The sequence below is a fragment of the Schistocerca americana genome, chromosome 9 (genome assembly GCF_021461395.2).
Source record: "Schistocerca americana isolate TAMUIC-IGC-003095 chromosome 9, iqSchAmer2.1, whole genome shotgun sequence".
Classification (NCBI taxonomy): Eukaryota; Metazoa; Arthropoda; class Insecta; order Orthoptera; family Acrididae; genus Schistocerca; species Schistocerca americana.
In genome coordinates, this window is record NC_060127.1 from 98,349,848 (window position 1) to 98,373,476 (window position 23,629).

Consider the following 23,629-nt stretch of genomic DNA (forward strand, 5'->3'; position numbering starts at 1 on the left):
GGAATCAGGTATGAAGGTAATTTTAAGAGTCTGAAGGCTGCCTGTTACATAGCAACTTTCAGTCGTCATTTATATCTACATCTACATTATTGGCCCGCAACTCACAATTAAGTAGCTTGCAGCGGGTTCGTCAAAGTACGTTCAAGCTATTTGTCTACCGTTCCGTTCTCGTACGGCACGCAGGAAAAATTAACACTTAAATCTTTCCGCGCTAGCTCTAATTTTTCTTATTTTATTATGATGATCATCTCTCCCTATGTAGGTGGGCGCCAACAAAGTATTTTCCCATTCTGAGCAGAGAGTTAGTGATTGAAATTTGATCAGAATTTATTGCTACCCGAGTTCGAGTATCTCATCCATACACTCTCTCTCCTATTTCCCAATAACAGAAAACGAACTGCGCCTCTTTGGTCGTTTTCGATGTCCTCCTTCAATCCTATCCGGTGAAGATCCTCTACTGTACAGCAATACTCCAGAGCAGGACGGACAAGCGTAGTGTAAGCTGGCTCTTTAGTATACCTGTTAGTGTTCCAAGTCTTCTGCCAATAAATCACAACCTTTTGTTTGCTTTTCCCACAACATTATCTATGTGATCGTCCCAAGTTAAGCTATTCATAATTGTAATCCCTGCGTATGTAGTTGAATTTGCAGTCTTTAGATCTGTATGATTTGTCGCGTAACCGAAATTTTATTAGACTTCTCTTAGTACTCATGTGGATGACATCACACTTTTCTTTATTTATAGTCAACTGGCAATTATTGAAAAAATTAGTCACAAACTACGGCGTCCAAACACTTTATTCGACATGTCAACGTCACTACAGATATTCAGATTTAGGTTATGGCATTACCCACATGCCTGCCACCATTGGCGGTGATGTGACGCAGGCGAGTAGCGAAATTCTTCATGACCCTCTGAAGTGTCGGAACATCGATGCTTTCGATGACCTCCTGAATGGCTTTTTTCAGCTCAGCAATGGTTTTGAGGTTATTGTTGTACACCTAGTCTTTAATACAGCCTCACAAAAAGGAGTCGCGTTAGTTCAGATCCGGAGAATATGGAGGCCAATCGAGACCCATGCCAGTGTCCTCTGGGTACCCCGGAGCAGGAATGCGGTCCCCAAAGCGCTCCTCCAGGACATCAGATACTCTCCTGCTTCTATGGGGTCGAGCTCCGTCTTGCACGAACCACACCTTGTGAAAGTCAGGGTCACTTTGGATAGTGAGGATGAAATCATCTTCCAAATCCCTCACGTACCGTTCGATAGTCACCGTAGCATCAAGGAATATCGCACCGATTATTCCATGACTGGACACTGCACACCACACAGTCACCCGTTGAGTGTGAAGAGACTTCTCGATCACGAAATGCGGATTCTCAGTTCCCCAAATGCGTCTTTTTTGCTGATTGACGAACCCCTCCAAATGAAAGTGGGCTTCGTCGCTAAACCAAACCATATCAATTCCCATCACGCTCTGCGACTAGGCATGCAGTGTGAACGTCCTAACGCAAATCGTTCAGAAGTTACGCCAGTTTTATTTCATATAGTTCAATAATCGTCATACTGTATCTTGTCTAATTTTGCCATTGGTTTTCACCATCTAATGACTTTCCAAGTCAATAAATGCCAGCATCATCTGCAAACAACCTAAGAGGCCTGGGCAGACTGTTTCCTAAATCGTTTATACTGATCACGAACGTCAGAGGATCTTATATCACTTCCCTAGGGGACACCAGATATCACTTCTGTTTTACTCGACAACTTTCCGTAAGTTGCAAGGAGCTGTTAATTTTCTAACAGGGAATCACGAATTCAGTCGCGCAGCTGAGATGACTCTCCGTAGGCAGGCAATTTGATTACAAATCGCTTGTGAGAAACTGTCAAAAATTCTGAAAATAAAGAAGTGTGGAATCAGTTTGATATCCTGTGCCAACATTACTTATTACTTCATGTGAATAAGGAAGTAATACCGTTCCGCAAAAACGATATTTTCTGAATCCATGTTGCTTATTTGTCAATAAATCGTTTTCCCCTTTTATGTTATTACTTCTTTTGCGAACTACTCATCGCAGACTGTAACAGTATTTACCTGGTATAGTCTTCATGGATTACCGGAAATTATGCATTTGGTTTCCGGGTCAGCAACCCAATTGCTGAAGACCCCACAATGAATGGTGCGCTGAATTAAGAGGTTGAATAAGTCTGTCGTAATGTAAGGAGAAGTAGCAGAAATGAAAATAGCGAGAAACTTAACATCATCAAACTTGGGCATCACGAAGTAGACGATGATAAAGTGGTCTGCTATATTAAAACAAAATAATTCATAACGGACAAAGCAAGAAGGACATAAAAATCAGACACTCCTGACCAAGAGAATTCTACTACTGACAAATATAGGCCCTAATTTCAGGAAGAAATTTCCGAATAAACGATTTGGACCACAGCACTGAATGGTAGCGAATCTTGGGCAGTGGGAAAATCGGAACAGAAGCGATTCGAACGTTTGAGATATGCTGCTACAGGAGAATGTTGGAAGTTATGTGGACTGGTGAGGTAAAGAATGAGGAGATTCTTCGGAGAATCGGCGAGGAAAGGAGCGTAATGGAAAACACTATAAGAAGATGGTACACGATGATAGGACGTGTGTTAAGACAAGCAAGAACAACATAGATATTATTGGAGGTACCTGTAGAGCCGGCCGTTGTGGCCGAAAGGTTCTAGGCGCTTCAGTCTGGTACCGCGCTGCTGCTACGGTCGCAGGTTCGAATCCTGCCTTGGGCATGGATGTGTGTGATGGCCTTTAGTTAGTTAGGTTTGAGTAGTTCTACATCTAGGGGACTGGTGACATCAGATGTTAAGTCCTATAGTGCTTAGAGCCATTTGAACCATTTTGAACCTGTAGAGGGTAAAAAGTGTAGAGGAAGACAAACTAGAATATATGCAACAAATAATTGAGGATGTAGGCTCCAAGTGTCTCTGAGATGAAGTGGTTGTTACAGGAGAGGAATTTGTGACGGGTCGCACCAAACCAGTCAGAAGACTGATGACTCAAACGAAATCTGTCATATGCTGGTAGCGTGAGTCAGACGTGCTGCATTAAATGGAGCCGATAGCTGTCTTCACTCAGGAGGTTCATGTTTTTGATGTCATTCGTACGCATTGCCTAATTGTGAAGTAATTTCGCTAAGTATTCGCGAGCTATTTATATTTGAAGGTCGGAGTTTCAATGATTTTTGTAGTGAGTTTGGTACGAATGCGGCGAGCAGAAGTACACTCGGTGTGTCGTTGCGAGGTCCGTACCTTACCAGGGCTGTAGTGAAGAGCTTTGTACAGAATCCGAATTCACACATTCAGTCGGGAGAGTAGTTCCGTCAATCAGTCTTCAATTCCGTTTCATTAATTAAATGATTTACACTGAAGAGCCGAGGAAACTGGGACACCTGCTTAATATCGTGTAGGGCCTCGACGAGCACGCAGAAGTACCGCAGCACGACGGGCCGTGGACTCGGCTAATGTCTGAAATTTTTATTAAAAATGAAACTCCTCCAGCTGCACTTAAGATTTCATTTTTATTTGGCTACTAGTTTCGACGCCATCTTCAGGCCCGTACACTTTGACGATACCAACTGTGTGTGGCTGAGTACTGGAAGTCCGTGGTGAGACCAATGCGTGCTCCAAACCAAAGCACGTATTGGTCTCTCCAGTTCAACTTCAATGTTCGCTACTTCTGTATCTTCATTTTCATCTCACATTTTTTCATAGACACCATACAAGCTTACTTTGCAAGAAGACCCGGACAGCACATTACTTCCACCCACATATGTGATTTGTCGTTTACGTGGAAAAACAGTGAAATTACAATTAAATCAGTACAATGAAATGAATACCCTTAGCTGCATCCAGGCGTTGATATACGTCAACGGGGACAGTTGAAAATGTGTGCCCCGACGGGGACTCGTACTCGGGATCTTCTCCTTACATGGCAGACGCTCTATCCATTTTTTTTTGTTTGGTCGTCGCGGAGGTCATATGACATCCGTCCGAGATCGTTGTTGATCCTTTCACTCAGTTTTTTTTATTACAGTGGCCACCCAGATCTCTGACCGAACACGCTGAGCTACCGTGCAGGCACCCATATTTCCAACTTATTGTCCCACACTATATTCGTAGTGCCCCTGCCCATTGCACTCATTACTCGCGGTTTTACCGATTCCCGTAACAGTTCGGGAAATGTGTGTGCATCAATTCAGAAGAAGATGGTCAAATGGCCGGTGAGCCTTAACTATATATATATGGAAAAACAATGTCGAACCGGCCCTTCTGATACCATCTGGTACTCCGTCTCTAATGACCTGGTCGGCAATGGGACATACCACTACGTACTTCATTTTCCTGATCTTCCTCTCGTGAACAAAAACGTTTTCCCTTTACCCTAGTTAATAAATGGACACCCCATCGCACGGACTGAGAAGTTAGAAATGTTTGTTGCGCCGCAAGTAGAACACAAACTAACAGTTGCAGACGCGCAGTGTCGTGTTTAACCAGTTACTCAGCTCCGTATTTGCTTTCCCTAAGCAGTTCAGTTCATACCTCCGTCGCGCATTGCTACACGAGCGTTCCGAAACTGTTTGCAGTTTGTTTATGTCTGGGCGTGAAAACGTTGCAGAATGTTTACACGGACCCAGCCAAAGAGCATCCGCAGTTGAGTGATTCACGAAACGTTGCAATCCTGGCGGTGACTTAAGAGGTGAACACATGTTTTCCGGCAGTTAAAAGTAGACACAGCGGCGCAAGGATTCCAGAATAAGGTGCCGAAGAAGGGGCAAAAATAGGATTAAGTGATGCCTTCCATACTCTTTCGCTGATTTACAACGGAACTGTCACCTTCCCACATTTCAACCTCACGTACAATTCTAGATGCGGTACAGACCAACCTGTATCTAGAGCCCGCGTTGAAAAAAAAAAAATCTTTTGTTGATTCACCCAACAAGTAACCGTGGAGAGAGGAGCAACTGACAGTCGATATCCCCGCCCTCCGAATATGGTTCGACGAAGGAAAGGTTAGAATAGTTGATTTAACTTTAATTCATTGTAAACCACTGCTAAAGTGTTGCTAACGCTTATATCATGATTCTATTTCTAGGAAAGACAGTTAAGTTAACGTTCCTTTAGGTCCTCAGAAAGGGTATACTTATATATTTGATATACCTTTGATCTCTGCTATTGCATTTTACACCCTCCTGATCAGCTTGGATCAATAATATTTTAATCGTTTCATTCAAAGTTCCAACAATTTTTTACTTTGTTCTGAAAGAGTAAGCATCATGATGCGAAATGGAGGAACTGTGGGACACGAATATGATGGATGCGAATATGATAAAGAATATCAATTCAGCCTGTAAACTCACTGACAAAAAGACAAAAACAGGCTTGACCCATGTATTGAAAAAGAAAGAGACAATCAGTGTGGGGGTCAATGGGTTGTTCAAGACTGGAAGACGTGCAATGTTCAGAATATAAGGTGTTCTTTTACATTACTTTACAAATAAACTAAGAAGAATCACCGTTAACAAAATATTAATATTTTGTAATTCTGTAAAAAATTATAATATTTTCTAATTTTTACATTTTACAATCTATAACTTCTTTATCTCAATTAACCTCACTCACCCAGTCCTCTCGCTGGTGGATCCAGATTCGAACCTTATCCCAGACATACTGCGTTGCGGATCGTCACCCAGACACTGCATGGGTGGATCCACAAACGGGAGCACAGGGTAGGGTTTATTAAAGCCATCCGCGACACACTGTGGACATAGACATACAAAAATTAGAGAAAATGCATCGTATCTGTAGAATATTTTGTTGTGAGTTAGATTCGATTACAGTGCTATACTATAGCACTGTATACGACTAATGTGCTGATCTATCTTGTACATCAGAACAATACTCACGAAGGACTGCCTCCATCCTTCCAATGTACATCTAGTATGCAAAATGGCGGATGTGAGATGGTCAGTTGCTATCATAGTGGATCTTTAAGAGTAGAAAGGGCTTTGTTTTGTTGTTATTGCTGCATGATATAGACAATATTTTATGAAATATCAGTAATATAACTTGCGTAGAAGATATTATGCTCTTTATCAGGATGAATTTAAGTGTACTGACATCCCCTACAGAGTTGTTTTGCGAAGACTTTTTCGCTATTTGCAAGACTGTAGCGCTGTCGAAAGTAACATACAAGCGGTTGAGATCGAGACTTTGCGAATGGTAATATGTAAGCACAGTATGTACATGTATCTTTGTAGAGCTGTCAGCGGCAGACAGTTGCGGTTCGGATCCATAACTTGCTAACTGTTCAGCTATAAATTACGTTGCCGGGGGTGCGGGCTTTGTAGGTACGAGGAAGGGAGTCTTTCGCGTTCCAGGATGGTAAGTGCAGTTGACACACTGTCAGCTAACGGATAACTTATTACTACGATAAAAAAAATACCCAAAATCTACAGTTTGTAGATGTCCTGGCATGGCAGTGAGGGTGTATCAGAAATGGAAGGTACAAGCAAGAGTAGCGAAACTCATCTGGTTAACAATGAGAGCATACACTTATGTGAAAAAAAAAAAATATCAGAGCAGCAGCAGAAATCAATTCTGTACACATGTGACCTCAGTGTCTCAGATCCCTACAGGGTAGGATGGGAGTCAGGTGATCATGTGTAACTGTGCCACAGTTTGAGTGCCATCAAGTGCATCACCACATTAGTTTGCAGACAATCTCTCTGACGGCTAGTAGCAGTACACGGATTTGGTTCGAGACTACGTGTTTCCCATATGCACCAGTAGTTGGTACGAGGTGAGTGTTACTATATTGTTCATGATCTTCCCACCGAAAATGCATGCATGCATCGGGAAGAGAGGAATTCTTAGCATTTTTTAGTAGGCTGGTGTATAACACACACAAATACCCTCGTGTAAAATCAAACGACGCATAGGTATGCCAGCAATATGACCATATACGCACGGAAAAATATCGAAAAAATATGAAAAAATGACATAAAAACGGTAAAAATCGAGTAAAACCCGGTGTAACTACGACAAATTGATGGTATATACGTAACACTGAGGGAAATACGACGAAATATATGAAATTGCGAAAAAAACTGCAAAATTACCTAAACTGACTGAGAATACATAAAGTACCATCAAATGCAGGGAACTGAGATGGGTTGGGGCTACTCGAGCACTTAAGGTCGAGAAAGGCTTAAAAATTACTCTCTGTTTGCATTCAGTTTTAACCCTGCCCCTTCCCCTGTAAATTACATGTGTTCTCATAACACGTACTTCAACAGAGGCGACGTAAGTATTAAACAGAGATGCTGTATTAAAGCAGGCGGAATATATTATCCCAATCCACAACTGTGCTCTAGCATATGCAGTCAAATATAAATATTCCCGAATTACGTTTGGTTCTAACAAGCAGTGTTATTCCTTAAGTATTAAGAAGAAGAATCAATGCTTTTATCAGTCTTAAGCCACTCCCTAGATGGTTTTGTAGGACAGTGCACTGATGTCACATATATCACGTTTATTAGTGTGAAGAGGGGGGGGGGGGGTACTATAGAGATGTGATGTTAGGACGAAATTGGTACATTATCCTAAACATGAGCAAAACTACCTAACAACAGACCAGGACTTCTTTGTGTAAGAGAAATGCAACCAGAGATGTGAGTATGCTACTGTGAACGCAATAACATTGTTACATTTCCTTTGGCTATTGATCGTGGTGTTTACTCCCTCGTAAGAAGTTGCTGCTCCTTCGTGTGCATTCTGATGTAGCAAGGCGTGGGCGGTACCTCAGTGTATCAGGTATCGAAAATATTCATGTCGGTTTTTCCTCGCTCTAATTCTTAGTGAGACATAGCCACATCCATCAAAACCGACACTACTACTAATGTTAAGTACGACTGATGCGGGAAGTGTGATTGGGGGTACGCACGTTTCCAACTTAAAAAGACGTAGAAAATCCATTAATTTCCTAAGAGACGCCGACCCTAGAACAGAGAGAGATATAGGGAAGGGATGCATTTTGTCACAGGTTCCTTTCGCAAGTGCGACAGCATTACGGAGATGCTCATCACATTCTAAGGGCAGTCACTATAAGAGGCCTTCCTGGAAGAGTGAGCCAACGCATCACTTCCTACCACGCACGTCTTTGTGAGAAAGTGGGATCAACTGCAGCTCATACGGATGCTTATTCTTACTGTGCCCCATTCGTGACTGAGGCAGGAAGTGAGTAGAATTACCGACTACCACGAGGGAGGCCCGGGTTCGATTCCCGGCAGGGTACTGGGTGTTGAGTGTCATTCATAATCATTTTCATTATCATTGACTCGCAAGTCGCTGCAATACGGCGACCTCACTCACCCGCATGGCACCTCCCGGCCGACAATGCTATACAATCATCATCATCACGTTGTGGAAGAAACCTCGGCAGCGCTTCAAAAGATCACCTGCAGAACATGGATGTGGCCGTGGATTATTCTGACCTTTTTTTTTTGTCATCAGTCTTCTGACTGGTTTGATGTGGTCCGCCACTAATTCCCTTCCTGTGCTAACCTCTTCATCTCAGAGTAGCACTTGCAACCTACGTCCTCAATTATTTGCTGGATGTATTCCAATCTCTGTCTCCCCCTACAGTTTTTGCCCTCTACGGCTCCCTCTAGTACCATGGGAGTCATTCCCTCATGTCTTAACAGATGTCCTATAACCCTGTCCCTTCTCCTTATTAGTGTTTTCCACATGTTCCTTTGCTCTCCGATTCTGCCCAGAACCTCCTCGTTCCTTGCCTCACCAGTCCACCTAATTTTCAACATTCGTCTGTAGCATCATATCTCAAATGCTTCGATTCTCTTCTCTTCCGGTTTTCCCACAGTTCATGTTTCACTACCATACAATGCTGTACTCCGGACGTACATTTTCAGAAACCTCTTCCTCAAATTAAGGCCGATATTTGATATTAGTAGACTTCTCTTGGTCAGGAATGCCCTTCTTGCCATTGCTAGTCCACTTTTGATGTCCTCCTTGCTCCGTCCATCATTAATTATTTTACTGCCTAGGTAGCAGAATTCCTTAACTTCATCTACTTTGTGACCATCAATCTTAGCGTTAAGTTTCTCGCTGCTCTCATTTCTACTGCTTCTCATCGTATTTCTTCGATTTATTCTCAGTACATACTCTGTACTCATTAGACTGCTGATTTGTTCCGCAGATCATGTAATTTTTCTTCACTTTCACTGAGGATAGCAATGTCATCAGCGAATCGTATCATTGATATTCTTCCAGTCCATATGTGGCATAACAGCAAACCAGTGGTTAACAGTATTGGTTAAATCAGTCTTGGTTGCAATTTAGTTTTTTTATTTTTCAACGACGCGTTTCGCCTTATTTAGGTATCATCAGGTTATCTTTTCTAGATGGATGCGAGAGGCGCATAACGCGTTCCCGTTCACAGGAGCGAGTAACAGAGTTAGATGGGGGCTCAGATGTGAACGGGAACGAATTATGCAGATCTTGGTGTCTCTCGCGTCTATCCAGAAAAGATAACCTGAAGCTGCCTAAATAAGGCGAAACGCGTCGTTGAAAAATAAAAAAAAAATAAAATTGCAACCAAAACTGTTTTTAACCAATACCGTATCATTGATATCCTTTCACAATGAATTTTAATTCAACTCTTGAACCGTTCTTTTTTTCCTCGTTGCTCTCTCGATGAACAGATTGAATAGTAGTGGCGAAAGTCTGCATCCTTGTCTTACACCCATTTTAATACCAGCACTTCGTTCTTGGTCGTCCACTCTTCGCCCACTCTTATTATGCCCTCTTGACTGTTGTACATATTGTATATGACCCATCTCTCCCTATAGCTTACCTATACTTTTCTCAGAATTTCATACATCTTGCACCATTTTATAGTGTCAGTCGCTTTTTCCAGGTCAACAAATCCTATGAACGTGTCTTGATTTTTCTTTAGTCTTGCTTCCATTATTAACAGAAACGCCACAATTGTCTATCTGGTGCCTTTATCTTTTCTAAAGCGAAACTGATCGTCATTTAGCGCATCCTCAATTTTGTTTTCCATTCTTCTGTGTATTATTCTTGTCAGCAACTTGGATGCATGAGCTATTAAGCTGACAGTGCGATAATTCTCGCTCTTGCCGTCTTCTGACTTGTGTGGATATTGCTTTTCCCAAAGTCAGATGGTATGTCGCCAGACTCACACATTCTACACACGAACATGAATAGTCGTTTTGTTGCCACTTCCCCCAAAGATTTTAGAAATTCTGTTGGAATATTATCTATCCCTTCTGCCTTATTTGGTCTTCAGTCCTATAAAGCTCTTTTAAATTGTGATTCTAATCTGAGGTGTGAGGTTGATCTGTTATTCTGCGCAACGGATTAATTTGAGATGTACCCTTTACCCTGTGGCTCCTACAAGATGCAATTTCCACCCCCACACTACTACAGAAGTCAGACAGACGGTCCTAACGTTCTAAAGGGAAATGCCTGAAAAACTTTCAGCAATAAATATCTTCTGGAGTCGTCCGCTGTAGGGAAATGACACAAAAATTCACAAAATTTCTTACATAACTAGTGGGATACTTGGGTACTGGAGCAGTGCTAGTTAATGTAAGAAAAATATGAAACTAACGAAAGTTATTATTTATTTTGCAAAAATTTTGAATAATCACAATGGCACTTTTAGTTATGAATTGAACAAGTTATATCCTGGTTCTTTTCTGAATGTGAAGTTACCTCTCAAGGATAGGATTCGCTAATGAAATTTCTATACAAAGTTTGAGATAGTTGTTGACTTGGCAGAATGGCTGAGACGCGCGCCTACTCAACTTGAATAATTATCCTTTAGAATGTTGCTAGGTATGGTCGAGGCTGTCGCGTGTGAAATGCAATGAAGTGTAATGTTGTGGAGGAAATATAGGACTCGCAATAGCTGTAGCGCACAATACCGTAAGCTGCGATGACTGCTGTCTGCGCCGCTCGCTGCTGGCAAATAAGATAACTCTCGTTCTATCTGGATTGACCTTCGCCAATCAAACTCTCCCTACGCCTTGATGAAGTCAAGGACTCCTATTCGCCCCTAGTCTAACTATTGGCATGGTACACTGGTCAGATAACCAGTCCACCGCGATGCCATTCAAAAATTCGCTCGCAGGCGTTTAACTATAACTCTGTCCGTTCACACCACACAATAAGTGTGTCGGCCAACACAGTGAACAACACTTAATCACAAGGGCTCAATATAGAGTCGCACCTCGATTCGCTCTCGACAGAGGTGCTCTCCTAGTGAAGTACTGAGGAGAGCCTTGTTCCTCGCTCCAAGAGCGACAATGGAACGTCGCCTCTCCACGCCAGACGTGAAGGGGTATATCTTTCGGTCTCTTCCATTATTCCTTCAGCTCAAGGCGTCAGAAACATCGTCTGCCAATCAGCATTGCTCTTCTAAAACAGGAGAATGACGTTTCGTTTAAGGAGACCAATCCGGAAACCTGTAGCATTGGCGTTTGGCGTTTGCTGTCTCCCTGTGAAAATCTCTGAAACTGCGTGCTATGTGTAAAGAATGCGTAGGCTGGCCGCTCCCACACAATGTAGCGGAATTTGCTTTTAAGCCAACCACGGGGTCTTTCCCCCCTTTCACTCGGGGCCACGCTGTCCGCTACATGGGCGGACACCGGCCGACATAGGCTGGGTCATCCTCTGAAGGGATCGGCGTCGTGTTGTGCGGTTTCTCTCCTGAACTAAAAGCTTCTGTGACCGTTGTGTCTGGAATGTATGTGTGTACGCCAGCCTCGAGTATTTCAACCCTGGTTCGCTTACTTGTTAATTGCACATCGTTTACATGAATTCATACAACATTGACTTTATCTTATCGAGTTTGGGTTCGAATGAAGCGTCTTGATGTGTGGAATATGATTGTGAGGGCGGAATATGTAAGCAATGAAGGTCAGGAGACTACGACGTCTTACATACCTCCCTCTTTCTGACAAAATTTTTGTCTGGAGTTTGTCAATGCCGAGGAAAACGTTGACAAAGTCAGGCAAAAATTGTTCTTTTAGATTTTCCAGTAAACTTTTCTCAGCCATTCTTAGCAATTTTTTCTAATGATTTCTTTATAGCTATTGTTTCTATTTTTTTAATTCCACAATTTATGTTTTGTTGCTAGGCAAATATAGGCTTTACAAAGGCTGTTATTCTTTGTCGTTGTCAGTATGTGTCTCTGTTTTCCTTTTCATTTCCAAAAATTTATTTTTACAATATTAATTTTTCTAAACTCGTGAGTGTACAGTGTATCATGTTTTAGTGTGATTATATCTTTTCTTTAGTTAAGCTTGCGTAAATGTTCACAGAAGCTCTGTTGTGTTACTTTGTTTTATTTATTTAGGTGTTACCTTTTTCTTTACGTGTCATTGTTTTTTTTTTGTTTTTTTGTCTTGTTTTTGTAAGAATGAAGAAGCGTTTCCTCTTAGTTCTATCCTCGGTATTAATATTATTAGCCCAAAAAGGTGGTTTTGAATGTAACTCAAAGAAGAAAAGTCCTGCACAAATCCTTTTTTAATTGTACGTATAAAAGAAATAAATAGACTTTCCATGAGTTTGTGAGATTATATAACTATACTAACTAAGTTTCTTTACAAAAGGTTTAAGGTATCTATAAATTGTGGACTTTACATACATAATAAAAATAATTACTGTAGAAGAAAGGAAAAAGGTACTTTTACAAATATATCATTTCCTTAACTTTACCTTTGTGTTATATCATTTTCCCTTTTTTTCTTTTACTGCGTCAGTTTCTGCGCTCTACGATCCCCACTGAAATACTGGAAGGTGTCACAAATCATGAGAGAAGCACTTTAGCATGCGATGCCGGGTCTTACCTGTTGACATTGTCATCATGGAGTGGTACTTTTAACCGATAATGATGACTATGGTTTACTGCATAAACAGTGATGTCTTGGTACTCCCATGCTGTCACACCTGGGGCGGTGTGGCAGTTCGATGATTGCAGTTGACTACCGACAATCGTCGCCCAATATTGTGCGGTGACGTCTTGGTACTTCACACCTGATTCGGTATGGCAATTTGATGATGTGGTAGGAAGAATACTGTTCATTTTGCTGAATCTGTTTCTAGATAATGTTGGTTGTTACTACTTAATATTCCGTTTGCCGTTAGCTTGTGTTTGTTTGACGATTCAAGTTTTATTTTTGGAGAGGTGGTTGTAGTAGTTGATATGCTTAAAAGTTCATGGAAAGACGTTTGTAGCAATTTGCTTTGTAGGATAGGAAAGAAAGGTATCTTGCTGTCTTCTGCCCTTCTTCATCTTGCATCTTCTGTTCTCTTCTTTCTTGAATTCTTCTATTCTTCTTAGGCTAGGAATATGTGAATTTTAATGTAGGAGTGATATAGGGTTTGTAGGGCCTGCCTGCCTTTCCAACTGTTACTTGATGAGTTTGTAGATCTTAGTAATTTTTTGTACCTTCATTGTCGTCTCGTCATATTGTGATTCTCCCCACACTCTTCTGTTGTGTAGCAGTGTCGTGACATATGAAATGTCCATGCTGCACGTTGTCCTCCTGAAGTCCAACCTGGTTGCAACCTGCATTTCCAGTGTGGCGTTGATCTTCATGTTGTTGTTATTGCCCTAAGTGCTTTCTCAACACGTCTGTACCCTCTCCGTCGCTATCTCGAAGCATCTGGTGTTAAGGGAGCTGGTGATTGGTGTTGGTGGCGATGTCCCTCTGACGCGTAGAAATATTTACAATTTTTGTTTTACATATATGTGTTATTTACAAAAGAAACTCTGATTTTATATAATGCAAAAGTTTTTGATAGTGGCAAAAATTATTGTATATATGTGATATCTTTTCTTTATTCTAATTATGTCCTACCACTTCTTCATTCTTTTAATTGTTGTGTACCATTTATTGTTTGTGTGCATGTTGTAGTGTACTTGATACTGCAAGCTATTGTTAGTGTGTATTGTGTCTCTTTTTTCTTTTAATTATTGTGTTATTTCGTTGATCTATTAATTTGACTTTTATTTAGTGGTTAGTATAAGATAGTGTGGACGTTAGTTTGTCTAACCTCTTCCGCATTTTTCAATTCAATCTTTACGTTTTGCAGTGTTCGGTGGCTTAACTTCTACATCTGGTTTCTCTTTGCTGTGTTGCTCTTGTCTCTGTGGACCATAATTTCCTCTGTAATTTTTCGCGCCTTGGTCTCGCCAGTTGCTGTTTCTAACATCGTGACCTCTTTCAAAGTACCCTTGACCGTTGGCATTTTGATTCCTAAACCCATATCCGCCACTGTATGAGTGTCCATAACCGTTCCTATTTCGGTACCAATTGTTCTGGTTATCGTTTCTATGCCAATTGTCTCCATTGTGACACAGTCCTTGTCTGTTAAATTGCCTGAAATTATTGGTAGGATTACGATTACTATTATTAGAAAAATCGTTCCTAGTCCTCTCCTTTTGCTGTTCCCTTTCCTTTCGTTTTTCTTTCACCTCGTCTTCTTTAAACATAAATTCAAGTTCCCTTAAAACCTCTTTGAATTCTTCGGTATTTTCATTTTTTCCTACTGTCGCCTGTTGATACTTTACCGGTAATTTCATTCTACATAGACGTATCAGCTCTCCGCTACTGTATGGTTTGTCTAGGCATTGATTCTTTTTGTCCATTGTATCAAAGAATTTTACCACGCTTTTCTCTCCTGGGTTTTCATATGGTGTCATCTGAAGTGACTCGTATTTAATTTTGTTTTGCGCCTCCTTGGACCAATATCTTTCGAGAAATGCTGTTCTGAACTGTAGGTAAGACGTACAGGTAGCCGCGATCTTTTGCATCACCTCTGCTACTGTCCCTGACATGTGTGCACAAATGAAGTCAAGTTTGTGAACTACGCGCCAGTGGTTTGGTAAGCCCACTTGAAACTGGTCGATGAATGCGCGTGCAAGCAAGCTACTGCCTTCTTCCTTGAAATGTTGAAATTTTCTAACTGTAAGGAAGTGGTCTGTATCATATCTACTCATAAATCCGGTTTGTGGCTGATTCATGGACTCAAATAATCTGCCATTGCTTGTGTCGTCGTGTTTATTCTCTGGTCATTTACTGCCTGTCTGCCTATTCTCAATTTCCTGACGCATATCCGCGTCATATCGTATCATTGGTGAACGAAAGTGTTGTTCGTGTGTTTCTACTCTCGTCGTTCGTGGTATAGTACATAATAATGTTCTGTCATTGGATTTACTGGTTCAGTTGCCTGTCTTTCGGTTGGTATTGGCTGAATGTATGTGTTCCGTTTTTCTGGGTACTGTGCCTGGTCCTGTGGCATGTCATGTATTACTTTAATCGGGGTTTTCTGTTTCGATTTCTGCGCGAGTGTTACGTCTAGCCTTGGTTCTACTTGAACTTTCTTAGACGGCGCGTGTTCGTGTACTGAATTGATTGATGCTTGACGCGTCAGTTGTTTCGCTACAGGTGTAATCGGTCTCGATCTTTTCTTCGATAGTTTGTATCAACTCTGTTCGAAGATTTTCAAACTGATCTTTGTTTTTAAGTTCTATTTTAATAATCCACTGATCATACTTATTCAGTGCAACCTTTGCGACCTTGCTTTGAATCGCTTGTTCTTCCGAAATTTGTATTGCTGTTCGAGTGGCTTTTTTCGTAAAACGTTCCACCTTTTTGTCAACGTTTACGATGTCCAATTGGACCTTGTCCACGTCAGTGCGTAATTGCTGCTGACCTTGTGTTACTACCTGAATTCTTTCTCTACATTCTTTCGCGTCTTTGTTTATCTGAGTGATCTCTTAGACTTTCCAGTATGCTGAGTCTGTCCTTTCGTCAATCATTTCTTTTTCGATGTCTTCTTTCCTGCAGCCATTTCGTCTTAGCTTCCCTGCACTTCCAAGTTATTTCATTTCTCAGAAACTTGTATTTCTCTATTCCTGAGTTTCCCAGAACGTTTTTCTACCTCCTCCTTTCATCGATCAATTGAAGTATTTCTTCTGTTACCCATAGTTTTTTCGCAGTTACCTTCTTTGTACCTATGTTTTCCTTCCCAACTTCTGTGATGGCCCTTTTTAGAGATGTCCATTCCTCTTCAACTGTACTGCCTACTGCGCTATTCCTTATAGCTCTATAGCCTTAGAGAACTTCAAGCGTATCTCGTCATTGCTTAGTACTTCTGTATCACACTTCTTTACGTATTGATTCTTCCTAATGTCGTGAACTTCAGCCTACTATTCATCACCACTATATTGTGATATGAGTCTATGTCTGCTCCTGGGTACGCCTTACAGTCCTGTATCTGATTTCGGAATCTCTGTCTAACCATGATGTAATCTAACGAAAATCTTTCCGTGGCACTCGGCATTTTCCAAGTATAACTTCTCCTCTTGTGATTTTTGAGCAGGGTATTCGCTATTACTAGCTGAAACTCGTTACAGAACTCAGTTAGTCTTTCTCCTCTCTCATTCCTTTTCCCAAGCCCATATTCTCCTGTAAAGTGCTGCATTCCAGTCTCCCACGACTATTAGATGTTCATCCCCTTTACATACTGTATTACCCTTACAATATCCTCATAGACTTTCTCTATCTCTTCAGCTTGCGGCCTCGGCATGTATACCTGAACTATCATTGTCGGTGTTGGTTTGCTGTCGATTCTGTTAAGAACAAGCCTATCACTGAAGTGTTTACAGTAACATACTCTCTGCCCTACCTTCCTATTCATAACGAATCCTACTCCAAAAAATGGCTCAAATGGCTCTGAGCACTATGGGACTTAACATCTGAGGTTATCAGTCCCCTAGAACTTAGAACTACTTAAACCTGACTAATCTAAGGACATCACACAAGCCATGCCCGAGGTAGGATTCGAACCTGCGATCGTAGCGGTCGCGCGATTCCAGACTGAAGCGCCTAGAACCACCGGCAATCCTACTCCCATTCTATCATTTTCTGTTGCTGTTGATATTACCCAATACTCATCTGATCAGAAATTCTTGTGTTTCTCCCAGTACACCTCAGTTTCTCTACTATATCTAGATTCAGCATTTGTATTTCCCTTGATTTTCTTGTTTCCCTAAATCTTTTGCCAATGGAGAGATCATGAAGACACTTCTTCAATTACAGGCCACATGTCCTGTGGATACACGTTACGTGTCTTTAATGCAGTGGTTTCCATTGCCTTCTGCATCGTCGTGCCGTTGATCATTGCTGATTCTTCCGCCTTTAGGGGCAATTTCCCACCCCAAGGACAAGAGAGGGCCCTGAACCTCTGTCCGCTCCTCCGCCCTCTTTGACAAGGCCGTTGGCAGAATGAGGCTGACTTCTTATGCCGGAAGTCTACGGCCGCCAATGTTAACTATTAATCAAAATTTAAGTAGCGGCGGGATTCGAACCCGGGACCGATGACGTTATGATTATGAATCAAAGACGCTATCCCTTTCTTTCTTTTTTTTACGCTGCTTCAGAGACTTTACTGGTCTCATGCAGATATGATTTCATGTACATAGACTGAAGTGGCGAACCTGCGTCTTCTGCTTACATGGCAGGTGCGTTAACCACTAAGCCACCTTTTTTTGTTTTTTTTCCTAACCACTTTTTTGCTAGCCAGTTACCTAGGCCGTTGCGCTATTTTTTATCTTTTTTGGATAAGGAAGACAAAGAAACTTCTAGAAAACAAAAATGAAAGAAAAGGAAAAAGGATTTTGGAAGATTTGTTTATCCTTTTTCTATTTTATTTTTATTTTTTTATACTAATGGATAAAGGAAAGCCGTTCCTCTTCGGCTACATAAACAGAATAATAGGTAGTCGCCCCGTTACGACAAAGGATGCTCCATACTACAGCCCGCTGCGAATTGTTCGATGACTGTCTTCTCGTTGCTGTGTTGTTTCCGTTGTTTGTTCAATCTCATAAGAAAAGAAACTGTGAAGAGGTTGGATGGTTATCTTCATATGTCATCGGTAATCCAGCTGCGAGATGGATTATGGAGTGCGCTCCAAAGAAAATTAGAAAAATATAGCCTGTAGTTAGGGTTCGTGATAATCGCACAAAGTCGTTCGTTGAGGTAATATCAAAAATCAGGTACTGTCTTTTCGCAATTACTGAACAGGTAGTGAACAGCGTTGCAGCTAATCCACGTCACAGAGCTCATTTAGCTCTTGGGATATACATCTCATCGGGGAAAAGAAGTGACCGGGTAGTTATCCTGTCGGGAGTCTTGCGTGTGAGAAAAGCCAATATCTGACGCAACAAATACCAAACGTCCTTTGCCGACCCGCATTCGAAACGATGTTCATCCGTGTCAACCACTTGGCATGTGGCACACAAGGGTGAGTCGGCGAGGTGGATGTGATATAGGCGGGACTGCCACAACTGTTTCCCATTAACAGTGACGTACCATGCAGATTGCACGTCAGTGTCAAGGGTGGTGGCATTTACTGTCTGCCACTGTGTGGTGGGGTGTTAGCTTTCAATCACATTCGGCGTCCTGTTCAGTTGCATGGCAGCATATATCGCCCTCCTCATCATCAAGCGTGTGGGTAGTAATGCGGTATGGATGTAAATTCAAGGAAGAATTGGCTAATGTAGAAGAAAGGTGCTGGGATGTCCGATATCATCACAGGGGGTGCGAGTGAGATTGGTCGTAAGGCTTCCAGTAAGAGACTTGTGAGGCACGTCGTACTTCGTCGCCACAGTAGCAGGCGACAGCTGACGAACAGGGCCTTCGAAACCCCCTCTGCTCCTCGGGAGGGTTAAGGACTCGTAACTAATCTTAAATAACATGGCCGCATTAACAATGGATCCCAAAACCGCCAACATGCGGTGAGCCAGGGTAGGTGGTATCGGGAGTATCTGTGCAAAATGGGGGACGCGTGACGCCAAATAGACGTTACCATATCGCGTCCGTTGCAGGACGTCTAGATGTCTACGACGGTGGTCACTTATTCCTGCCCTCATCTGATTCAATAAACGCCTGTAGTTAAGGGCTGTTGAACGCTTCATGTCAGAAGTGAAACCAATGCCAAGGCAGCAGACTGTATCACTGATTCGTAGCGGTGCGACGCTCTCGTCGGATAGACCTCTGCCTATAGACAGGACGTGCGATTTGTGCTCATTGAGATTGCTCTCCGATGCCGCGCCGTGGGTCGCCACCCACGCCAGTACTGCACGAATGTCGTCATTACTGTGAAGAAGTTGTACCGGATCATCCGCATAGGCAGTGTAGCAAAAAGTGTGTCAACCGAGGTACATCCCAGTCAGGCGTTGTCGGAGGCCGCAGAGAAGTGGTTCCAAGACGAGGGCGTACAATATCGCCGAAGGAGGGCAGCCTTGTTGCACCGAGCGCTGGATCTGTATCGGCGGCGTGAGACGGCCATTATATAACACCTTGGACGTCACGCCGCATAGGAGACGCAACAGTACCTCAACTATAATGTCCGGATACCCCATGTGTCGCAGTACCTAAGTCAGAAATGTGTGTCGACTCTGGCAAAGGCCTGGCTAAAGTCGAGTGAGGCCAAATCTCCTGGCAGTTGGCGAGCTTTGGCTAGCGCGATAATATCTCGATATTGGCACGGTACAGTGCGAATATTATGGTCACCACCTAACGATGCCTGGTCCTGCGACACAACACATCGTACTGATCGCTTTAGGCGTGCCGCCAGAAGCCGGGTGAAAATCTTCAAGTCACTGTTGAGTAAGATCAAGGGCCGATAGTCACTGATCCTGGATCCGCCTCGTGGTTTGTGTATGGGCACAATCAGTCCTTCTAGGAAAGCCCCAGGGATCTGCGTCTTGGGAGGCATAAGATCGCGGCAAATATCAGTCCATGCTGGTGCCAGCAATTGTTGATATGTCCGGTAAAATTCCAGAGGAAGGCCATCAGGTCCCGGGGACTTACGAGCAGCCCCAGCCTGTATTGCCTCAATGGTTTCCTCTTCCGTTACATCTGCAGTCAAATCCGCCGCCGCTGTCGGAGAGATCGAGCCATAAGTGAGTTGAGAGACTTCGGCGATCACCTCTAGGGGGTGTCGATGTTCCGAGTACAGCCTAATGTAGTGAGCATGAAGGGCGTTTCCTGTGTCGCGCTGGGTATCAAGGCGTCGTCCGTCTTCCGTCGTGGTAGCTTCGATCAGTGTCCTGCGTCGGTGCCGTCGTTCTGCAGTGACGTGGTACATGGACGGTTCCTTCTGGGCCACTCTGTATTGAGTGCGCGCTCTGACGATCGCACCCTCAAGGTGGCAACGTGTTAATCTGATGATCCGTGCCTTGGCACGGTTCACCGTCACCTACCTGGCAGGTGAGTACGACAGTGTTGTACATTCCCTTAAGATGCTTTAGGAAAAGTCCACACGGTATGTCTCTTCCATGCTGCTACATCTAGTCCGTAGCCTGTCAAGGTCTTCCGGAGGGCTGGTTTGGTGCAGGGTAATCACCACGACAGAGTAGACCGGTAGGTGCCACGCCGGCTGCCAGGGGAATCCTACGCGTTCTGTATAAGGCGCCGACATTCCTGAGAGGCTAGGTGGGCGACGTTCAACTTCCAAGGACCACGGCTGTGCCATACCTTCTGGCGGCCGAGATTAATGGCGCAGATGTAGGCCTCGTGGTCAGAAAACGCTGTAGGCCAAACCTCGGCAGGTCTCGTCCGCACAGCTACGGAGAGCGAGATATAAATCCGGTCGATGCTGCTGCAGGAATGGCTGGTGTAGTGAGTAAATCCGGGCCGATCGCCTTAAACATGTTCCCAAGGATCCACCAATTGAAGATTATTTATAATTGTCGCAAGATCTGTGCAGGGAGAATCTACATCTACATCTACATCCATACTCCGCAAGCCACCTGACGGTGTGTGGCGGAGGGTACCCTGAGTACCTCTATCGGTTCTCCCTTCTATTCCAGTATTGTTCGTGGAAAGAAGGATTGTCGGTATGCTTCTGTGTGGGCTCTAATCTCTCTGATTTTATCCTCATGGTCTCTTCGCGAGATATACGTAGGAGGGAGCAATATACTGCTTGACTCTTCGGTGAAGGTATGTTCCCGAAACTTTAACAAAAGCCCGTACCGAACTACTGAGCGTCTCTCCTGCAGAGTCTTCCACTGGAGTTTACCTATCATCTCCGTAACGCTTTCGCAATTACTAAATGATCCTGTAACGAAGCGCGCTGCTCTCCGTTGGATCTTCTCTATATCTTCTATCAACCCTATCTGGTACGGATGCCACACTGCTGAGCAGTATTCAAGCAGTGGGCGCACAAGCGTACTGTAACCTACTTTTTTTGTTTTCGGATTGCATTTCCTTAGTATTCTTCCAATGAATCTCAGTCTGGCATCTGCTTTACCGACGATCAACTTTGTGTGATCATTCCATTTTAAATCACTCCTATCCAGTACAGTGTCGCCCCACACGACGATCTAACTGATTCGGTCTACAATAGTTCCACGATTCTACTGGCTACAGTATCTGGGTACGTAGAGAATAATTCAACTTGTTGAAGTAAATAGTAATTGGAAGCTTGTGGTGTGCATACTGTAAGACCTTCGGTACACACACCATCAGATTATTTGACTTGTTGCTCTAACGAAGTAGGCGAGTGTCAGAAATATGTCTCGTGGTCTTATCGTGGCGTGTTTATCTTCTGCCGTTAGGTCAGACGATAGAAATGCCACTTGCACGCTTAGAGTAGCAGATTGACGGTGACCAACTTTAAACAGAACTTGATTAATTTTCACACACATTTATTAAAATAATAAAAAGCATAGACATTACGTAACTTGATGCTGGATGCTGTTTACAATTGACAATTTGAAGTTCCTTTGGTCTTGGTACGTTAATCTTATTCTCACATATATCTCTGATACTTGGCAAAAGTGTCTATAACTATCTTGATGGCTATGTACGGAATATGGTAATCTTATTAGGCGCAGACTGAAACTTGACTATAGACTGGTACAGACTAATGCAGACTGGTACAGACTGGTGCAGACAAATGCAGACTAATGCAGACTGACTAATCGGAAGTCTGTACACTCGTTATAATACCTCACGCATTCAGGTATCACTGCGTGAGTTTGATCCACAAGGAGAAGAGGTTCTACGTTAGCAGCAATCTCATTGGCTGCGTTACATATTAATACACAGATCGGCGGAAGCAGAATTTGTCTCTAAGGCAGTGCCATCTCGTAATGCGGAGACGGACGAGCGCTGCGCCTGCGCTGTTGTGCTTAGCGGGGTGCGCTCTAGTGGGAAAGTTGTGTATCCACTGACTAAACGGAACGGAACTATGTGCACAACAAAGCTGGATTGCTACACACTTGTCTTGGTCAGCAAACAGACTGAAATGGTGCAGTGCTTAGGACACTGGAGTCGCATTTGGGAGGAGGACGGTTGAAATTTGCGTCCAGCTATCCAGTGTAGGTTTTCTCTGATTTTCCTAAATAGCTTTAGGTAAATGCCACGATGGTTTTTTTTCAAAGGGCACGGCGGACTTCATTCCCCTATCACTGAAATCACCAGAGCTTGAGCTCCCTCTCTAATAACTTCGATGTCAGTGGGATGTGAAAATCTAATCTTCCGATCTTTCTTGTTTTGGTAGCCAAACTTTGTAACTTCTCATGACGCATTTAGAACTATCTCATCGTCAGAGATGTGGCATAAAAATATAACGTAAGACAAAATTGGGAATTGTACATTTTAATAAAGCAGAGAAGCCCGGGAACATACACTATGTGATCAAAAGTATCCAGACACCTGGCTGCAGGAGAGCTTCTGTAAAGTTTGGACGGTAGGAGACGAGATACTGGCAGAAGTAAAGCTGTGAGGACCGGGCGTGAGTCGTGCTTCGGTAGCTCAGATGGTAGAGCACTTGCCCGCGAAAGGCAAAGGTCCCGAGTTCGAGTCTCGGTCGGGCACACAGTTTTAATCTGCCAGGAAGTTTCAGCATGCCACTTTGTTTGCACACTCTACTCGCAGTGCTTGTGGGACGCAGTGCTTGTGGGGAGTGTTTGTGTGACCGCCATGTTCCAGAATTTGCCTTTCAAAGTTACGTAAGATAACTAGGTTTCTCAAGTTATGGTACTGGGAGAACTACGTGGAGATTTGTTATTAAGACTGCTGTCAGTGTAACCTGGTGATGTTTTTTCGAACAGAACAGGTCGTTACATAATTAATGTTACATAATAAATGTGTATGAGTGCAGCTGTGTCGGTTTAGTATTAACATATTACTGTTGACAAGAACCGGCTGTGGATGTGAAGGTGATCAAGATAATATTGAAGCTAGATTCATCTAGGAAGCCGACAGCTGGGACACTAGTCAGTGCTAAGCGGGTCATCTCTTTCAGAACTATGTATATACTCCGCAAGCCATTTTACAGTGCATGGCGGAGGGTACGTGCTACTAATGTTATCTGTTTTCTTTTTTGCTCCCTCCGCGTAATGAAAGAGTAAAATGACTGCCTGCATGCCTCTGTATGTGGCATAATCTCCTTATCTTGTGTTCATTATCATTACGTCAGAGTTACGATCGTGGCAGCACATTGCGAAACGT